Source organism: Apis cerana, linkage group LG7, assembly GCF_029169275.1.
Source record: "Apis cerana isolate GH-2021 linkage group LG7, AcerK_1.0, whole genome shotgun sequence".
In the NCBI taxonomy this organism is placed as follows: domain Eukaryota; kingdom Metazoa; phylum Arthropoda; class Insecta; order Hymenoptera; family Apidae; genus Apis; species Apis cerana.
In genome coordinates this window covers 11,167,980-11,187,586 of record NC_083858.1, presented here as the reverse complement: position 1 = coordinate 11,187,586, position 19,607 = coordinate 11,167,980, and the positions used below count along the sequence as shown (strand labels likewise).

Below are 19,607 nucleotides of genomic sequence, written 5' to 3'. Positions count from 1 at the left end.
TGAATTAAGTTCAAGGAATACAGTTAATCGCAAAACTATACTTACAAAGAAAGTTTCATCGATGTGTGTATGATTATGCGTAGAGCACTTTATTTTTCGATGGAAAATTTCTTTATATTTAAGGTCGATTATCCCCTCGAAATGATGTTCCATATCCATAATGAAAAAAGTTGCTCCTGTATAACCTATATTAATATCTATTCACAATATTTCACATAAAACAAAATTATTTATATTTTAACACAACTTATTTTAGATTGTACGTATAAATTATTACATATAGCACGTGGATGAATTTTGATACGATCATCGAAAGAATGTAATAAAAATACAATATTAAATCACTTTTGTTCCTCGAAAATTTAAAATATAGAGAGACGGATACACGCTGTTGTATCGATCATAAAAGTTAAACGCTTTCTTTCCACTAACGCTTGCCGACTATTTATGAGCAAAAAAAAAAAAAAAAGAAAAAAGAATCATGGCCAATACTGCGAACACCCCGTGTATACAGAGCAGTGAGAAACCGCAGGTCGTACAAGTATATTTACCCTCGGTGGAGGGGCGATTGTATAACATGATCAGCACCCGGTGCACGCCTATAACGTTTTGATTATAGGGCACTCGCATTTGACTCCGTTAAACCTGATGCCGGGGATTTGGCTGGAACTCGTGCCGACTTCGAATCGAACCAATCATTGCCAGCCCGTGATATCGAAGTCGCAATGTTCGCGCCCAGCGTTAAACCGCTTACACTAACGAATACGTTATAACCGCGTTGCATTAAGATGCCGCTCGGGTTGAGTAACGAGTCAATCGATATATACAGCATATCGTCGCTAATCGAAGCGTCTCCATTTCGATTCCTCCCATTTGATTGCCAAGTTTATTTTATCCTTTACCCGGCGTTAAACATCTTACACACCGTGCTTCCCCCTTCGATACAAGGTGATCCAAAAGTACAGAGGGATAAAACAAGTGAAAAATGTTATAGGAATTTTGACGGATCTGTAATTATCTTAATCTCCAATTGTGTATTTACAATTTGATAATATCGATTTATTTCAATATCCGAATTCAAATTTCTCGAGTATCGATCAATCGTACAATCGTTATAACGATTAAAGATTACTCAAACGGGAGTATTTCTTTTTTTTAATTTTTTTTCCAAGATATCGGGATCGATACAAACCGTGACACGGTTTATTTGCGCCCCCCTCTCCTCGTTTTAATACACCTCGTGGATGATATACGCCGACTTCGTGCACGAGTAAATAACCCAGGCACGAAGAAATCTTACGATCGTACGTGTTGTTTCCGCGCAATTATTTATGCGAAAATAGGGCTCCGGTGGAAAATAAAAAGAAACAACGACGTATCCTGCGCACAGGTTCACAATCGTGCAAAACGTATCGAACTTAATCGGGGATGTCGATCCAGACGCGCATTGGATTTAATTCGAGCGTGAGCCACCTGAAACGGTGCACAACCGAGCAGCTAATCAACGTGCCCGTTTTCCCTTCCGTGTGTATTTACAGTACTGTCGATTCCTTCTCAGCCTCGATATTCCTGCTCGTATGCAGCTTTGCACACCACGCTACGTATACACACAGAGCGTAAATATCCTGCACCGGGTATTTGTACACTTTCCTATACATTTATCGTTTCCTGGCTCGTCTGCGAATTGTAAACCGCTTGATTGTAAACCGTTGTCACGTGTATACACGTCGTGACCTATTTACCCATCTTTTTTTCCTCTTTTAAATTCAACGAAACTGACACGCGACAGTTTGATTCGATCGTGGAATATACACACACACACACACACACACACATGATTATTGCTTAAAATTAATTTTTTTAGTTTAGAAGGTTTTTACGAGAAAGTTCGTCGATCGTATTCCGCGAAGAAAAGAAGAGGGAGGGGACGATTAAACGAAATAAACGAATATTCTTGAGGAGGATATATATCCACGCAAGAAGATATTTCCGCAGTTGATCCACGATATGTATTTATGAACGATTCCAGAATGGGTATAGGAACGAAATCATTCGTAATAGTCGATGTGATGGAGTCGAGTAGAGGGCTGATCGATCTCGAGCCTTTGATTATATTCCATTCCACTGTTCTGGATTTCCCTTCAATTTACCAACGGGGGGATTAAGTACGTTTCTCTTCATAATAACGGAACCAGCCAGATATGCAATTGATAAAAAAAGGAAAAAAAAAACGTTCGAGATTACACGACGGAAAAGGAATATTTTCAAGAAAGTTTATAAGATACATCTATTTAACGATTCGTATTAACAATAATACGAATGATAATTTAATTATCAATCGCACTTTCATAGATAACGTATCGTTCGATCGTTTTGAATCCACGCGACGTTCAACGTTCATTGTACCATCACGCGATCTCTGATTACAATATTAAAACGGAATATCGTAAAATCTGCACGCACACGTGCTCCTCGTGCCAACAAGAGGATTTTCTCCCTCGATCCCTTGGGATCTCTGCCATTTCCCAACGACTTGTTCCGCGTCTCCATTCTTCAGGGACGCGGTAAGAACGATATTAGATTTATCTCCGAAAGCGAATTTTTCCGCGTGATTCTATGATCGAAAAAAAAAAAATTGAATGAAAAGCGATGAACCGCGCGCGTTCACGACGATCGTGCACAAAACAATGCTCGCTGAATGGATTATTGGATAATCGATATGGTGGAGAAGATATGTAGAAAATGATTGAACGAAATGATAGAACGTATCGGTAATAATGGAACGAAGAATGTTTACAAAGGAATGGGAATGGAGATGATTAAATCTTGTTAATTAAAAAAAAAAAAAAAAAAACAAGAGGAATCGAACGATATTGTAATAACAATACAATCAGAGATGATAAAGCTTCGACGTGCAGATGCAAACAATTTTGACACGAGGATCGCAATTGTCACGTGAAACAAGAATGGTTTACCTGTGCTCTTTTCTACGTGTTTAATTTCTCTTGTCTCGCGTATCTCTTCAGAATAATGATAAAAATAAATAAACGCGCTCGAAAAAAAACTAACAGTCAGTCAACCATTAATTTTAATTCTGGAGAAAATCGACTACGATTTCCGTACGATCTTCCTCGTTCCCTTCCTCCTTCATTTTCTTTTTCTACGTCAAAAAAAGAAGAAGAAGTCGATGGCTGTGAAAAGTTTTATACGACGTTCATCAGCGAGGAATTTAACAAGATCGGTGAAAAAACTCGCGATTCCGATCGTTGGCGAAACAAAATTATAGGAATCCATCAATGTCTGCCGGCCATGGCGGAACATTAAATACAAAGCGAAGATAGGGCGCGGAAGAAACCTCGTAGTTAAATTATAGTCGTAGAAGATAGTTGAATAGTTGGCAGTTAACTCGATAAGATTCCATTTTTTGACTATACTTGAAGAAAACAAGCGTTTCAATACTTCGAAGTTCAATGAAAAGCGAAGGAAATAATGTATGGCGGGATAAAGAGATAAAATCATAGATATTACGCGTAAAGAGCACAGTTATACCAATAAGAGGTTAAAAACGCATTTACGCGAATTTAATTGATTTGACGATGCATCGAGAAATATAAAACCCGACAATATTTATATTTCGAGTTTAATTGGAAATCAAAAGCGTATATATGTTAAAGCTTTGTTAATTTGTATCTGAGTGGTATTTTTGTATCTTCCAATAATTTTATTATTTAAGTTGTAATTAATAAAATGAGTGTTAAAAATGTTGTAAATATACATTTATTAAGGAATAAGTTAAATCACGAATTTAATTGAATCAAGCAGCATGTAAATGGTAGTTGAAATAACATCATGAAATTTGCAAACCCGTTTTGGAGTAAACAGGATTAGCTTGTAAATACGTGTATAAATACCATTTCCAGAGGTGTACCACATGAATTTCATGATTCAATTATAAAAGCACAAGGTATCCTGACTACGATGATTAATTTGACGTAACGCGAAGATTTTGCTAACAATGTTAAAAAAAGAAAAAAAAAATTGGAGCACTTTCGCTAACAATGTTTACTTTATCTTTGCTCTTTCTTATTGAAATCTCTTTTCGCGATCACGTAGTTTCGCGATAAATCACGAGTCACGACAGAAACGTATTAGGGAAACGTCGCATATCAGAAACAATATGAATGCATCCATCTTACGAATCTGTTTTCTGATAAATGAGTTCGAGGACAAAGAGAAGTCGTGCAGATTTTGATATGTTATCAAAAAGAAAAAAAAAAAAAGAAAAAAAGAGGGAAAAATATCGGACAAGACGAAAGAAAGGGTGAATGGGCAAGCATGTGGTCAATTCTTGGGTGTTGGGTAGTTGCGCAGAGGACAATTCTGATTGGTCCGTCGCCGCCGGTCGGCTGACGCGGCTTGTGGCTTTCGGCTCGTCGAGCTTGCCTCGACTCGCTCAGTCGCACTCGAACCGCGCATCGGTGAGGGTGCTGTGTCGCCCTCTGTCGGTAGTTTCTCTTTTCGGTGTATGCGTGTGTGCGTACTTATGGGAACAGTTGCCACGCGAGTCGTACCACGTTGTTCTTTTTTATATTTTTCTTTCGTTCCAATTTACGCTCGACTGGGACATTCAATCGTGAAGAATTCCGAATAACTGAACTTTAACGAAACAATACGGAATCATTCGAATCGTATCTTACGTTACATTTACGTTTTTTGTGCTTCTTGTTTATCTACTTTTAACGGTCGGTAAAGGAGTAAAGGAGTAAATGCACGACAAAAGATCATTCGAATTTCGTATATTGGCATCACTGTTTTACGCCATTAGTGTCAATTTGAAATTTTCACGTGAATATTCGCGAATTTTGATAATGTTATATTGATATTATATTCTCTAGTTTTACGCGTAATAAGATTTTAAACGGTAATTCGACGTGTGAAATTCGGTGAAAACAAATCGTGTGCGATCACATGTCGAGGTATTAACAACGTTAAAGGTAAAAACTGTCAACACTCACCGTCGTTCCATTTCCAAAGCGAGACACTCGACATTTTTTACCAGGCGATTCCAACTCGTGATTGCGTGATACGTAGTAGTCCAGTTATTTTCTTCATTCTTTCAAGTTTAACGGTCATTTAAAAGAATATTGGACGCCATTGAACGTTCGGTTTTGTTCCCAGTCGATGCGAGGACACAGTGAATAGTCGGTGCGCGCGTGTTTGTCGTCGACGTGCAGTTCGAAATCATACTCACGAGAATATGGGGAGTGTGGGAGATAGATCGTCTTCGGCGTAATCTGGCGTTGACGTGACCTAGCCTAACGTAACTTTTGTTTGGGACATCGGTCGCCTGCGCCTCCATTCTGTCACCCATCCCACGGTTCCATTCGTTCGGTGCTCTCGTGTGTGTGCTCACTTTTCTGGAGTGTGTGCGACTGCCTCGAACAGCAACGAACGACTTCACGTTTCCTCGGTAAGTGATTCACCATATTTATATAACGGTGGCACATTGTCGCGCGTATTTATAAATAAGTGTCGTGTTTGCCCAAGGTGAGCTTCGAACGACCGTAATATTCATAATATCGAACGTCTCTCTCTCGTATTTACATTTATACGAATCGCTGTTTTGTTTTAATTGGAATTTCACGACGAACGATTTACATTTTTCTTACGTTTTCTTTTTATTATTTGTTTGAAAAACGTGACATAGAAGATACGTATTTCGTGAAATGAGACGCCATTTTGATAAGCTTGCATTACTTCGATATTTTGCGATATATCGTTCGAATTAATGGATGCGTTTCAAAGTAAAATTAAAACGGAGAGTATTAACATATTCAACTTTTTTTTCATAAATTCTTAACGTCTTTTTTATCTGTTTAAAGTAATTTCTAATCAAAATACGGAATAACAGTCGGATTTATGTGTCAAATATAGTATTTTATATAGAGGACACGAATTTCAATTTCACTCGTAATATCTTTCCGTCCAAAAATTGTTGATTCGAATTGAATATAAAAGAGACGTTCATTCTCATCGTGATATTTTGCAAGCTTTTAATATCTATATGGACATTGCGCGCATAAATAATTTTTATCATTACCAATATTGGAAAACGCTCGATATCGTAAAATACGTACGAAGATTATAATTCATTCCCGCCAATATTCAAATTTTTCTCATACCGATATCTTTATACTTTTTACCCACTTGTTACTTTTATATATATCTTATAAGATATATGAACTAATTATTTTAGTCTTTATTCCGTCACAGTTTCATAAATATACGTATAAAAATAGGAATAAACACGTGTACTTATGAAATATCAAATCGGGAAAAATTATCTAGATTATCAAAGATTAATAAGCAACATAAAGAAATTATGTTAAATAATACTTAAATGGTAGATTCAACCTTGTTAAAATTCAAGACCAACACTATCTCATAGAAATCGCGAATAAAGTATCAACGTCCGTTTGCCAACAGATTCATTAATGTTACTATTCTCAATTTCAAAGTGTTTCAAACGGAATTGTAAATACTCTTAGCATAAGAGGATCGCGCGACTCGCGTCCACGAATTTTTCATTTCACCTGAAAATTCATAACACGAGTCGCGTTTCGTTAAGCGTGTCGTACTCTCTGCCGACCGTGTCCTGTTCCAAAGAGTCGCCTCGCCGCAGAAATAATATTCGCTTTGGTGAGTTCAAAGCTTTGCCAAACCGCGGGTTAGTTGCGGAGGCTGGTGGCACATGGTGCTGAAAATAGGCGGACACCAGAGGCGGCGTTGCATCTTTCCACGAGCCCGTTTGGAATGACTGTTCCAGTATCTGGAATCGCAGTTAAAGAAAAAAAAGAAAACATCGAGGAAAGAGTGGGTGGGCGCTAATTGGTTAATGACCGTCATTACGGGTATAGAGGAGTAAAACGGAATTAAAAATATCGAGCTTCCGTACAACCAAAGGGAACCACTTTTCATTCTTTTATTAGACTTTAGTGGAAAAGGAATATGACACACAACGTTTTGATCCGTACATTAAGTTGTCTCGAATATTCTTTCTGCTTTTGCAGTATTTTAATGGCAATGATCTCAGAAATAGTTGTTCCATGTTCTTAGAAATTTATTTTTAATATTAAAATGTTTAGTTTTTTCTAACTTTTCAATAGAATATATTTTTACATAATTAAGTTTAGGATTAAAATTGATAGGATTATATTGTTAGAAAATATAGGAACATGGAAAAGAGATGTAAAATATTAAGATTTTGACGTGTACATATATCTTTAAAAATGATCAAAACTTAAATAAAGTATAAAATGGATTACTATTTTAACTCAAAAACCAAAAAAAAAAAAAAAGATATTTCATATTCCTATTCCTTTCTCTATTCTTCTTTCCTCGTACTTGCATTAATTAAGAACACGCGAAATATCTCGACTAAAAGATCGTTCCATCGAACCGAATTTCACTTCGTCGCATAATTTTCATGTAAACTCACCTCACTCCGATAAAGTTTGAATTCCGCCAATCTCGTTTTGCCTCCCTTCATTTAGATTCCGCGTCGTTGTGCGACTACCTTCTGCTTGTTTGTCGAATTCCTTCTGCACCCTAATGCTCTCGTATATGGAAATCAATGGAATTTCTCCACTTTTTCTCTCCCTGTTTTTCCATTTGCTTCTCGTTCGATTCCTCGCTTTGTTGATCGTCACGCGGTCATATTCTCGGTATTCATTTCCACGCGTGCACGCAGAATCGTCAGCCACTCGTCGACTGGACGATCACGTTAAGGTCGCGAAAATACTTTCCAACAACGTTTCTTATCGCGTTTCATGACCTCGTCGCACGTGATCCGGTGATTAGGGTTGGGGGCTAGATGTTTCTCTTTCCATTCGAACGAGATCCTCTCTCTTTTCTTTTAAAATGAATAAGAACAAGGGTGCGAGTTCCCCTTTGCCGATTTCTTTCACGCGAAATTTCAAAGTGGCTTTTATTAAAATAGATTTCATCTAGAACAGCGGCGTTACGATTTCAAGTCATTCCAGTTAGATTTCACGTATCGTTTAATTTCTACGCGATTTAATTCGCGTCACGGCGTATCGATTGAATTATTGCGAATCTGTGCGAGTTTAATCGCTGAATACCGAACGTTGACAGCGTTTAACGAATTTTCGACGAATGAAATCTTTTATAGAGTACGATGTGTACTGTAATTTTTTTCCAAACGTCTCGTTTGCGATCAAAATTTTCATTAATAGGAAAAAAGAAACGCCGTTGTACTTTGAAAATTATATCGAAATTTGATATTTTAACGAAAACTCTGATAGCGAAGAATATAGGTACCCTGATTTCTCGTTCAATCCAATTACAAATAGTTGCTTCCCAATTAATGCATTTCGTGGATTATATACGAATCGAGGAAATTTATATAGAGACGAATTTTTCTATGAAAGAAATATAGAGGACGAGCCATTTTGTCCCTGGTCCTTTTATCGAGTGATCTGCGTATACGTACAGCCGCCCCTGGCATTCGTAATAGGGAAAGTATGAGAAATTGAAAGATTCCAGATAGCGAGGGCCAGAGTTCTCCAGTGACGTGCGAGTTCTGAAAGTCACGTGAGGTCGAGTGAGTTACACCGTCGCCCTCGCTACACAAGAATACACTTACGCGGTGCGACATTCATTTTCTGCTATCGTGAGTTGTACCTAGACGGTGGGCGAGTCGCAAGATTGAAAAATTCCAGATAAAAATGTTACATTGCGTTTTCCACACTCGCCAAACGCTTTCAGCGAGAAATACGCGCGTATACATCGCCTTACTTCACGTTTTTCTGCAGTTTTGCAGTCGGAGCAACTCGGTTGCTCCGTTGCTTGTACATTATAGCACGGGATAAGTTACTCTCTAATAAACGAAGAATCAATTATTTTCTTTTGTTAAATTAGAAATATAGATCATTTTAACGTGTAGATTGAAACATATATCTGTAATATATCTTTATTATTGTCTTTAATATAAATTTGTTAGATTTCTTGAATAAAGAGATATAATTTCCGTTAGTTTTTATCTTTGCTACTATTTCTATTCTTCGCAGCGATAAAGAAGAAAGAGAATTCTTCATGAAAGATACATTTTAACTTCTACGACCAATGTAAAAGATTTTTGCGCCGTTTAAGTTTATTACACGCGACACTTCCGCGAAAGATAGCGTCCTTGTTAATCGGCGTTAATTACCCAGAAAAGGGCAAACTTGAAGCGCTTCTTATTCGCCATGATCGTGGAATTAAACGTTCTAATTATTATTGTATTACCTTTTTTCGGGTACATCAAATTAAAACAACGAAGCGTTCTTCCCGTTCCGACCGGAATTTAACGTAGCATTATTCGAGCAATCTTTTCACGCGGGGAAACTTTGATATTTCCTTTACGAGATTATCTCTTCCCCTCCCTCCCCCAGTATTCGGTTATACCGAACAATTTAAAAGTTGTGCTTTGAAGATTCGCAACTTTGATATCGCTCAAAGATAATTGGATCCACGTTTATTGCGTGAAACGCAGAGATCCCCAAAACAAACGAATTTCCAACGTGCTTCCATCTCGTCGAACTCGAAATCTTTTTATTCCGAATCGAAGTTCGCCGCGCTTAATCTAATTTTTTCGATAATAATTTTCGCTCGCCAAATATTTGATCAGGATTGCGATTTCCCTCCTCGAAAAAATCGATAGCGTGAATTCATCCCCCAATTAAATTTTATCCATTATTTAATTCCCTTCTCTACGGCGCCGAGCCTTCTTTCCCAATTTCTCTAAAAAAAGAAGAAAAAAAATAACTTTCATCCGCGAAAACACGATATCATGCGTTGATCGCGCATTTAAGGGTTCATAAAGATACCGGCGTCGCGTGAAAATTTGTCCAGGCCCGCGGTTTGAGGGGCGTCAGATGGCTGGCAGTTGAAATTTGCATAAAGGGATTGCGCGAGGGAGACTCGTTCTCGTTTTTCGGTGGCGGGTTATCCATGCTCGTTTCGTTCCGTGCCGCGAAAATGCAAACGAATACAGGGAACGTGCCATTCTCTCGCGTAATTGGTTTCACGCGGAACGAGACGATTTTCATTGCATCCTACGTTCCATCCCCTTGTATCTTGTCCGCGATCGTATCGCGGAAATGGCGCTCGTTTCGCCCTTTCCCTGTACAAATTTCACACACGCGTATTTTATACGAATCGTGTCGTCAATTGAACCGCATTCGAGGACCACGTATCATTCACGAGGGGCAACGATATCTAGCCACTTTGTCGCGCTCGTCGCTCCTCGTAAGCGAGAATCTCTAGGCGGAATCCACGATGGCGTTTAGTTTCGACCTGGCGGAAAGACTTGCTCCATAAACGCACGCACACCTAGGTGGAGTCTCCCCTAGTGGAGGAAGAGGGCGGTGCATTTGCGCGGTCGGTCGAGCAGGATTCAGTGACAAGCGTGTATGTATATATATGTATATACGTTTCAGTCGGGAGAAGCACTTAAAATTTCCATTTACTCGTTGCACGCAGCTTATTCGTATCGGCGTGTGAACTGGCTTTCGTTTTTTCTTTTTTGGGAAGGGATGGATTGCGCGGATGGACGAATGCCCTCGGACCGACGAACAAGGAGGGGGAAAAATGGAAAGAAAGACGAAATGCTTAAATGTTTTTGAAGCATAATGGCGCCACTTGACCGAAATATACATTCCCCCGGTTGGGAATGGAAAGAAGCGTGTGGTCAAAGGCGATATCAACCGGGGACTCCTTGCATTTGCGCGGAGACAAAACGCGCACACGCGGGAGAGGAAAAAAAGAAAAAAGTGAAAAGCGAGGGTATAAAAGCGTAATTTTTGAAGACGCATCAAGTATTCCCTATACGTCTTTGTGGATGGATGTGCGTTTCGTCGTTACGTATGCAGAAATGTCTCCAGAGATTGTTGAGGGAGAGGAAGGGAGAAGATCGCTTGGCATGGTATACAATCGAATAAAAGTTAGTCGTTTAGGGAGGAGGAGGAGGAGAAGGGGAGGTATTTCTCCGTTTCTGCCTCGTGAACTTCTTATGGACGTTCGTGAGAGAAGTTGGTTGGGGGAAAGTTGGTAATCACGCGGGCTTGGCTGTTGCGCGAGGGGGAAATCAAAGAATCGAGTGGCCGATAGTCGTTTCGGGATCGATGGAAACCGCTTCGACCCGCGTTAACTCCACGGTTGGTTGGACAGTTGGTTCGGGATCGATCCTCGTTACAAGGGGAATCGCTGATAACCTGGTACGAAGTTTATCCACTTTTGTTCGATAATACATCAGGTCTCTTTTATATTCCACGTCGCGAATAAAACGATTCTCTTTTACCAATAACGTCTTGCTTCCCTTTCGAGACAGCCATTTCCCATGATTTATAAGTCCTCGAGTCGTCTTTGATAAGACGCGAAGCACGATCCCTGGCAAGAAATATTCGATCGTCCTTTAAAGCGCAATATCTTCTTAAAAATTGAATCAAACGACTCGAGTTTCTTTTTTCTTTTTATGAAATTAGGAAGAGATTAGAAGATTACTAGAAAAATGCATTAAGCTATTGATGTAAAGTTAAACGATACATCTTGTCTTGATTCATCGGGTTTCATCGAAGAAGACGTGGAAAGATATTAAAGGATGATCAGATACAACCCCTTCCGCCAAGGGGCACGTTTTAAGGATTCAACGTTCGTATCCGATTGCGTTTATGAAAGAAGTTTGTGAAACACGCAAGTGCACACATACGTTTTCGTCTTTACGCGCGTTTCTCGCCAATATCGTGGAAGATTCCAGCAGGCGTTTATCGAAAATTCGTGTGAGTGGAACGACGACGTCGCAAGCGTCGTGCTCGTGTGTTTAACTTCCAAGGAAGGACGCGCATATTTTGACCGTCCCCTTTAGATATTTCGGTAATAGCACTGGCAGCTATGTGGAGTGCATCCTGAAAGCTGGGAAAACTGTAGCCAACCGGAAATACCTTTGACTCAGGCTAGACTCTGCGAGCTAGAAATGGTCTGTAAAGGATTATATATTTCGAATTGTATATGCAATGTTTTCGTTCATTTTTTCGTTCATTGATATCGATTAATATTCCGTGCGTATCTAAATGAGATTTATCATTTATTTCGCCGAAAATGGAAGAAATTGTATTTCTTTTGAATCAGCTCCAAAATCTTGTAAAATTAAAATTATTTCTGAAAAAAATCGGAACGAGTTATCGGCGATAATTAGAGATAGTCGTTCTCGGCAGATCTTTAAATGACTTTAAATGATCGTCACTACACTCGCGAAACTTTTAGACATCTGATATCGTCGAGCTAGATAATTTGGTTTTTTTGGAAACGTGATGCGCATGTTTGAAAATCGAAGAGGAACTCCCCCATTACCGCATCGATGCGACCTGCGTATCAGGAACGCAATTACACCGCGTGCAGAATGCAATTATTGGAATTCAATTAATGAGAGCTGTCGGATTCCGGGCCAGATTCGTCCTCCCGGAACAAGAAACTGACGATAATTATACGTGGACCGAGGAAGGAAAAGAAAGGAAAAGAAAAGAAAAGGAAAGAAAAAAAAGAGAGAAAGGAAGGAAGAAAGAAAGATCTTTCCATAGTTTAGAATGATCCGTGATGCGTTTCCTGTTAGGGGCGGCTCCTTGGAGATCGAAAGGATAACTTTTCCGTGAAAGTTCGACGCTTCTGTGTTAACGGCTCGGCACGTCGCACCTGTTTCAGAAATTGATGCTTCCACGAGACTCCCGCGGGAGAAGACGTGTGGAGTTCTCCTAAATAAGGGATCGAGCTCAGCCACGGCAACTTGGAAATTGCGGCCGTGACGTGGTTGCGGTGATCCCTCACGTGCGATCGCGATCACCCCTTGAATAAACAGCTTTCCTCCCCTTTGTCTTTCTCCCCCGTTTTTGCGTTTATCCCATTCAGAGACCATTATCGAGTCGCCGAGATGAGAATTCTCCGGAGAATTCTAATATCTAATACCTGTTGAAGTTTACCTTTCCACGTGATCAGTCCTCCTCTAATTTCTAATTCGTCCCCCGGGAGACGAAATGATAATTAATAGGGCGAGGTAATAATATAAGATTTCCGGTTAAAAGTCATTAGAGAGAAATTTGATAAAAATATATATATATATACATTTCTCGAAGATAATAAAATAAAACAAGAAAATTAGTAAGTTGATAATTGTAACATTAGCAAGCATTTTCAGAAAATTACCCAGCATAATTGGTTTATCTCTTCCACGAGGTGTCTTCTAGCAATTTCTTTTTCCCTTTTCCTTTTTTTTTTTTTCATTCATAAAAACGGTCCTTTCTCGCTTTATTGCATGCAAAACGAATAAAAGGAAGGAAAAAGAAAATAGAAAGAGGGAGGAAAATTTTATAATAACTCGACGTATAAAAATTCTCGCCATACCAATTACCGTGACACGTGACCGGGTCATATTTGAGAACCACGTTGCGAGGACGGTCGAAAATATCGTACAAAGGATTCAACGCGATTTAGACGGTTTTACAGCTTCCAACCGTGGTAACCGTGCAAAGTGCGATCCTCGACAAAGGCCTTGAACAAGGGTAGAATGTAATTACCGCTTGAAGTGTGCCCATTTTTTTTTTTATTTTTTTTTTTCCCTCCTCCTCCTCCTCCCTCCCACATTTTAGTTAGGACGATACAATGCATGGAGGAGAAATTAGCCACGCGGTCTCTGGCCGGGCCCGAAGCTTTATCGCGCTTTAACGTCACCGCGTTGGGCCAATATTAAGCGCGATATAAACGGCGAGTCGTGCTCAATTTCGTGGACGAGGCGGAAATGAGAGCAAAAAAATAAAAAAAGGAAGGAGGGAAAAAGAAAGGAAGAAAAAAAAACGCGTGCGAGGCTCTACCGAGAGTTTTTCGGCCGAGCTGCACAAGTACCGTGTCGCTGCGTTTTATTTTACACGGTCGGACATGCCGTATCAGGTTTGGGAAAGTGGAGCAGGTTAGCCGCGTTTGCGGCTCATAGGCCAGATATTTTCGTGTTTCTTTGCGCAACGCTATGTGTCGGCCTTGTATTTTCTTCGTTCAACCCGCAGCTATCCCTTTTATCCTTTCTCTCCCCCCCTTCCCGCCCTCCCTTTTAATCTTTCAGTCTTTTATTTTTTTTTTTCCCGTCCACCTAACCCGGAGACAGGGTGGGAGGCGAGGGGAGGAGGAATATTTTACGCGACTGATATTACGCGGGACAGGGGCCATCACCGTCGCTATAAATGATAACGTGAAAACGTTTTACCGAGATTTCTCCACTCTTTCGCGGTTGACTGCGCAGGGAAAATATAGAGAGCCGCGATTCGAGCCGCATTATCTGGGAGTGCGGGAGTTTCGTACTGATATTGATACCGGCGAGGCGAGGCGAGGCGAGGCGAGGAAATTTCCTCAACGGAGGAATGGATTTGCGCGGTGTGTGTACTTAAGCGAGTGTATATGCGATATTTCGATCGGTCACGATGCCGCACGATCTTTCGCGATCTCGAGGGTGGCGGCACCGCCATTCCATCAAAGTGCGCAAATGATAATGTCAGCGCGAATGACGATAAAGAGGTTGTCTCTTGGTGGATGAGCGTCACTTTTAATTCAATTAGGATTCGTGCGTGTAGATTTCATTTTTTTTCTTTTTTTTTTGATAATATTTCCAGGAAGATGGAAGTTTCTTCTCTAATTTCTCGCGCTCGGACAAACGGAAAATTTCTCTTTAAGAATAATTTAGCAGGTCGTTCGTGAAAATTCCACGTTTTAAGTTCTCTCTCTCTCTCTCTTTTTTTCTCTGTCGAGAAGAGACAATTCAAACGATTTTTATTTAAAACTAAGTTACTATTATATCGTAACGCGGCGTAATAGCATTTGAATGAAACAAAGGAACAATGGATCCAAATTATTACAAGTTGTCGTTCAATTTGACGAAGGTATTACAATCGCGTTTAATTTTTGAACGATTTATAACAATCTGTAACGATCTTTATTTTAATCGATTCGACGTCTTGTATTTATACATCGACGGGAAGTTACGGTTCCAAATTTATTTCGAAATTTACTCGCGTTTCATCATCATCGTGGTCAACTGAAGAGCGGAAATGGCTTGTTGAAGGTGAATTTTCGTGTATACCGTTTTCGAGAAAATCACGAAATTTGAAAGAGAGAGAGAGAGAGAGAGAGAGAGAGAGAGAGAGAGAGAGAGAGAGTTTTCACGGAAAACGGCCACGTACTCGTCGTTAAATTAAGCCGAACGGTCCAGTTCTGCAAACAAATCGAGCTGTCCTGAAAGGGGGTCGATTGTCTCTTTGTTGCGCCCGGATTTCACAGTTTCTCAATAATGGAGAAATCGAGGCTCGCGGTTTGTCGCATCTGCCATTGCGTTTTCATCATCTCTGTTTTTTGGGCCAAATATATCGACTGATATTATGTTAGTCGACCATCTAGTTCAAACTTGAGTATAAAATCCTTGTGCTAATTGGAAAAAATTGTTCAAGAACGAATAAACCATCGAAGGAGAAGCGTTGATTCTATATTTCCTTGTTTGTCTTTACAATACTATTTAACGAGAGAGAGAGAGAGAGAGAAAGAGAGAAATACGATCCATTTCTTTTTCTCTTTTATTTCGAGAAAAATATCAACTTCTCGCCGTATGTTTTCTCGATTATGGACTCGCAAGCATCGCAATAAGCAATTTTTCACGATAAAGTTGGCTGGGGAAAAAAAATTTCTATATTTCTTCGCGAGAGTTATGGTTTGAACAATGGCGGCCAGGTGACCCGTGCCGTGGGTCAACGAAGTGAATTTACGCCGATGAGAAAATTCCACGATGTATCGAATTCGCCTTGTGCGGAGTAAAATGAAATTTCCGAAAAAAAGATAAAATAGAATTACGCTCGAATCAATTTAATGTACCCGACGTCAAAAATTCCTTTCTCAACTTTCTTATAATGTCGAATACGGAAAATCGTCGATTGTATTTGTGCACTGTACCTGTATCGTCGTACGATCGATAACAATTTATAGATGGATGCACGGTACATCGAGAAACATCGAATCGATAAAGATTAATGGGATGTCGATTGGAATATTTCGTATAATGTGGACAAATAATATCGAGCATTGGGAACGATTTAGACGTATGAAAGAGATTCGTCGTTTCGCATATTCGTTTTATATTTCTTTCGAATGTTAGGTTTAGTCTCGCCACGTTTTTTTTTTCGTTAATTTTAACAATTCTCTGATCTTTTGTAACCACTGTCTTTTTTCAATTGCACGCGTATAATAATCCATTGATAAATTATCTCGTGCGTAAAAAGAAATGTAAAGATCGGGGAAAAAAGAATCGTTTCACGAACGATATCGGAATTTTAGAAGGATTGTCCTCGTTTAGAACTATGTTTGTCGAGTTTTTTTGTCATATTTGCGTTTTAATTATGTTTTCTTCGATATTTAAAAGAAAAAATTAACGAATGAAAATCGCGTCAACTCGTTCTAGTTCACTCCATGCAATTGATCGAGACAATTTCCGAATATCATATCAATTCGATCTTCCTACGTAATATATTCGCGACTTTACCGTGCAATTATATATATTATCTTGCAACGGAATCTCATTTTAATTATTCAATGATTATTTCACGATTGTTCGAGGAGATATCGGTTAATAGTTAGCCAAGCCAAACTATCCAATACGAGGAATCCCAATTTCAAAGAATAATCGAACTGTATTGCATTAACGAAGTTTTCCGCCTACTCGAAAATTCGCCTATTGCAAAACTCCGATGCAAAGTGCTTGTTTCGTTCGTTTGCCAATTTCCTATAATAAATCTCGAACGCTTAGATATATCCAGATCAGTTTCTGTTGCGAATCGCAACGATCTCACACGGGCGATGAAACAAGAGAATCCATTTGCGTAAACGAAATTTTATTAATTTTTGTATGAATCCTCGGAGCGTTCGAAAGCTTCTACGATATGATGTAATTGTAAAATATATAAACATATAATTAATACAAAATAAGTAAACGTTAATTGTTCGCAAAATTGTTTCCAAATTAGCAATATTTTAATTATCGTGCATTAGAGGAAATCTAAATTAAAAAAATTTTAGTTTATGGATAATAAATAAATTTTTATTACATACACATCTGGTTCGAAAAGTTTACGCAAATAATTTTAGTACTTTGGTCTTGCAAAGTACTTCCGTCATGGAAAGTCTGTTTTATCAGGAAGAAATAGAAAGATAGATAGATGGATGGGAACAAAATTCTTTCGGTATCAATCTCCGTTTCGATAAAATCTCCGATCGATCGATCGTGTTTTCTGACACGCACCAGGTAATCTCTTCTATTCCTCCCGCTCTTTAATATCGTATTTTATGGTTCTCCTAGTAATAGAAATGTCAGTGATTAAATTTATTTCGCTCGAATGATCCGCAATTTATTATCGCTACTCTTAAATTTTCCTGCATAGTGTTACCTGTCGATATTCTCTTTCCGTGCTGTCGTTCAACGAATATATATATATATATAAAATTCACGAGTTTCGTTTCTTCCAAAGAGGACGAAAGAAAGGTTTCAACCCCGTTTTCGATTACTTTTTAATTCACGAAACATTTTTGATTGATAAGAAAAATTTACGAAACACCAAAAATTATGCAAAGTCGCTGAAACTTTCGTTTTCGATTCAAGAAGAGAGAAGCTCGAACGATATATATTATTTTCATAATTTCGCACGAATAATTGTAACAGATTCTCTAATCTCGAATAATCTTCCCATACATTATTGCATAATTTTCCTTCTCGATGTTCCTTCGAGTAACGAGATTATAATCGTTTCATTTGTGTTTTCATTAGCATTAATACCGTGGAGGATGGTGGAATTTAATCCGCTTTTCGGTTTCTTTTCATTTTTTCCTTCTTTCTTTCCTTTTTTTCTTCTTTCGTCGCGCACGAACGCGGCTTATTTCCGCACCGATAGCTTCGTAATCTTCTAATTTCGTTCGCGGGGAGAAATCCGCGCGCGTTTTCAAAAAGAAGAAGAAGAGGAAGAAGAGGAGGAAGAAAAAAGACGGTCGTAAGGGGAGAGGAGGAACGGAGGAAGGGAGACAGCTGTTCCCCCGGCAACGCTGTCAATAAAATCTTAATTGTCACGCGGAGCTCGGTCGATCGACCTTGTTAAACATCGATTGGCATATCGGAAAGTTGTGCCAATGACGGTGTGTACCTAGAAAAATGGTGATTCGAACGACCAATCCTCTTCCCCGCGCTCCCTTCTTCCCATCTTTATTATTTCCCCTCGCTCATTCCTGCTCGTTCCCTTTCTTCCCGCTCCCCCGTGGGGAGCGCTCGTGCACACGCTCGCACATTCGTTTCCAACCCGTGATTCTTTCCAAGGCTCTCGCCTTGGAAATTCCTTCTTCTCTTGTTCTTCTCCGTTCTCCCGTTGCCTCTGCGCTTTTACTTTGTGAATAGAAACAAAAGAAAAACACGGCCCACTCGTCGCCCGAACGTCCACGATCGTTGGAATTAAAATCGCGTTTCGAACGATTAAACGCGCGTTAATTCGCCGCCGATCGGTGGTCGGGTTGGTGTTACGGAATGGAAAGGGTGTTTCGGTATATTTAAACGGGTGGACGCTTATCGGCGAAACGTTCAATTAAAACGTCGATGCTCGGGATTAGAGTCGCGCGAACGACAGCTTAATCGAAAGATTACCCATCCCGGGGTAGAACCTGTCCGTCTATCGCCGATAAAACGAATGCAAATTTACCGCGAAACTTGCCCCGTAATCAAGGTAATTATCGTCTCGCGATCGCTCGCCTCCGGGGGTTGTGTTTTATTTTCTCTCTCATGTTGGACGCCGAGGAGAGAAACTTCTTCGTTTCGATCAAAGGGACCGGCACGTTTCGATTTCCTTTTCCTCAATTATTGTCGTTACAATTTACAATCCTCTCTCTCTCTCTTCCGAGGATCGTTTCACGACAATTTCTTCTTCCCTCGTTCAGGATTGGCTGAGAATGTTTGCGCCGCGGTTCGATAAGCGGCCCGATATCGCATTACGGGCTTGGTAATTATAATTAAACTCTTACTATTAATTGGACGACGCTATCCACGACGCTGTAACCGGTGCACTAACGAACTCGAATAGACCGTTCAATTAAATGCTACTTAGCGCCGCCGATTCCACCTCTCCCACGTTTTGCCACGTCGAATGGGCGCTTCGGCCACCCTTCCGCCACGCTAATCACCGTCACCAATACTTCGAAACTCGCACCGACGAACCGTACATCCTCCAGCAGGAAGAGGAGGAGGAGGAGATGAAATGGTTGGGTAGGCTTCTATAACCTTGGACAGAACGACGAACTTGCTTTCCACGGTGATGTAACTGGGTCGGCTGGCAGCTGGTCGCCGTTATTGGCCCTCGCTTAATATTCGGATAATTTGTCGATGATTTCTCTCTCTCTCTCTCTCTTGATCCTCTCTCCTCGACCGAAATAATACTCTCGAATTTGCAAGGGAAATTTTACTCCCTTTGGATATTAGTTTGGAATAGATATCTCGT

General features: G+C 39.8%; 2 protein-coding genes across 6 annotated transcripts in view; one reads left to right on the top strand and one right to left on the bottom strand.

Annotated features, from left to right (window-relative positions):
* The window catches only part of LOC107999465 (discoidin domain-containing receptor 2), a 245,550-nt gene extending 240,161 nt beyond the window's left edge, over nt 1–5,389 (bottom strand). Inside the window, exons 1-2 of the mRNA XM_062077203.1 lie at nt 5,252–5,389; nt 46–185 (exon numbers count right to left, since the gene is read on the bottom strand). The gene's annotated coding sequence lies outside the window, so the exon portion shown is untranslated. The remainder of the gene's footprint in view (nt 1–45; nt 186–5,251) is intronic.
* Nucleotides 5,332–19,607, top strand: part of LOC107999224 (discoidin domain-containing receptor 2) — a 228,438-nt gene continuing 214,162 nt past the window's right edge. For 4 of the 5 annotated variants that reach the window (XM_062077201.1, XM_062077200.1, XM_062077196.1 and 1 more), the window contains exon 1: nt 5,332–5,470. The gene's annotated coding sequence lies outside the window, so the exon portion shown is untranslated. The remainder of the gene's footprint in view (nt 5,471–19,607) is intronic. The other variant, XM_062077198.1, reaches the window with a different exon arrangement.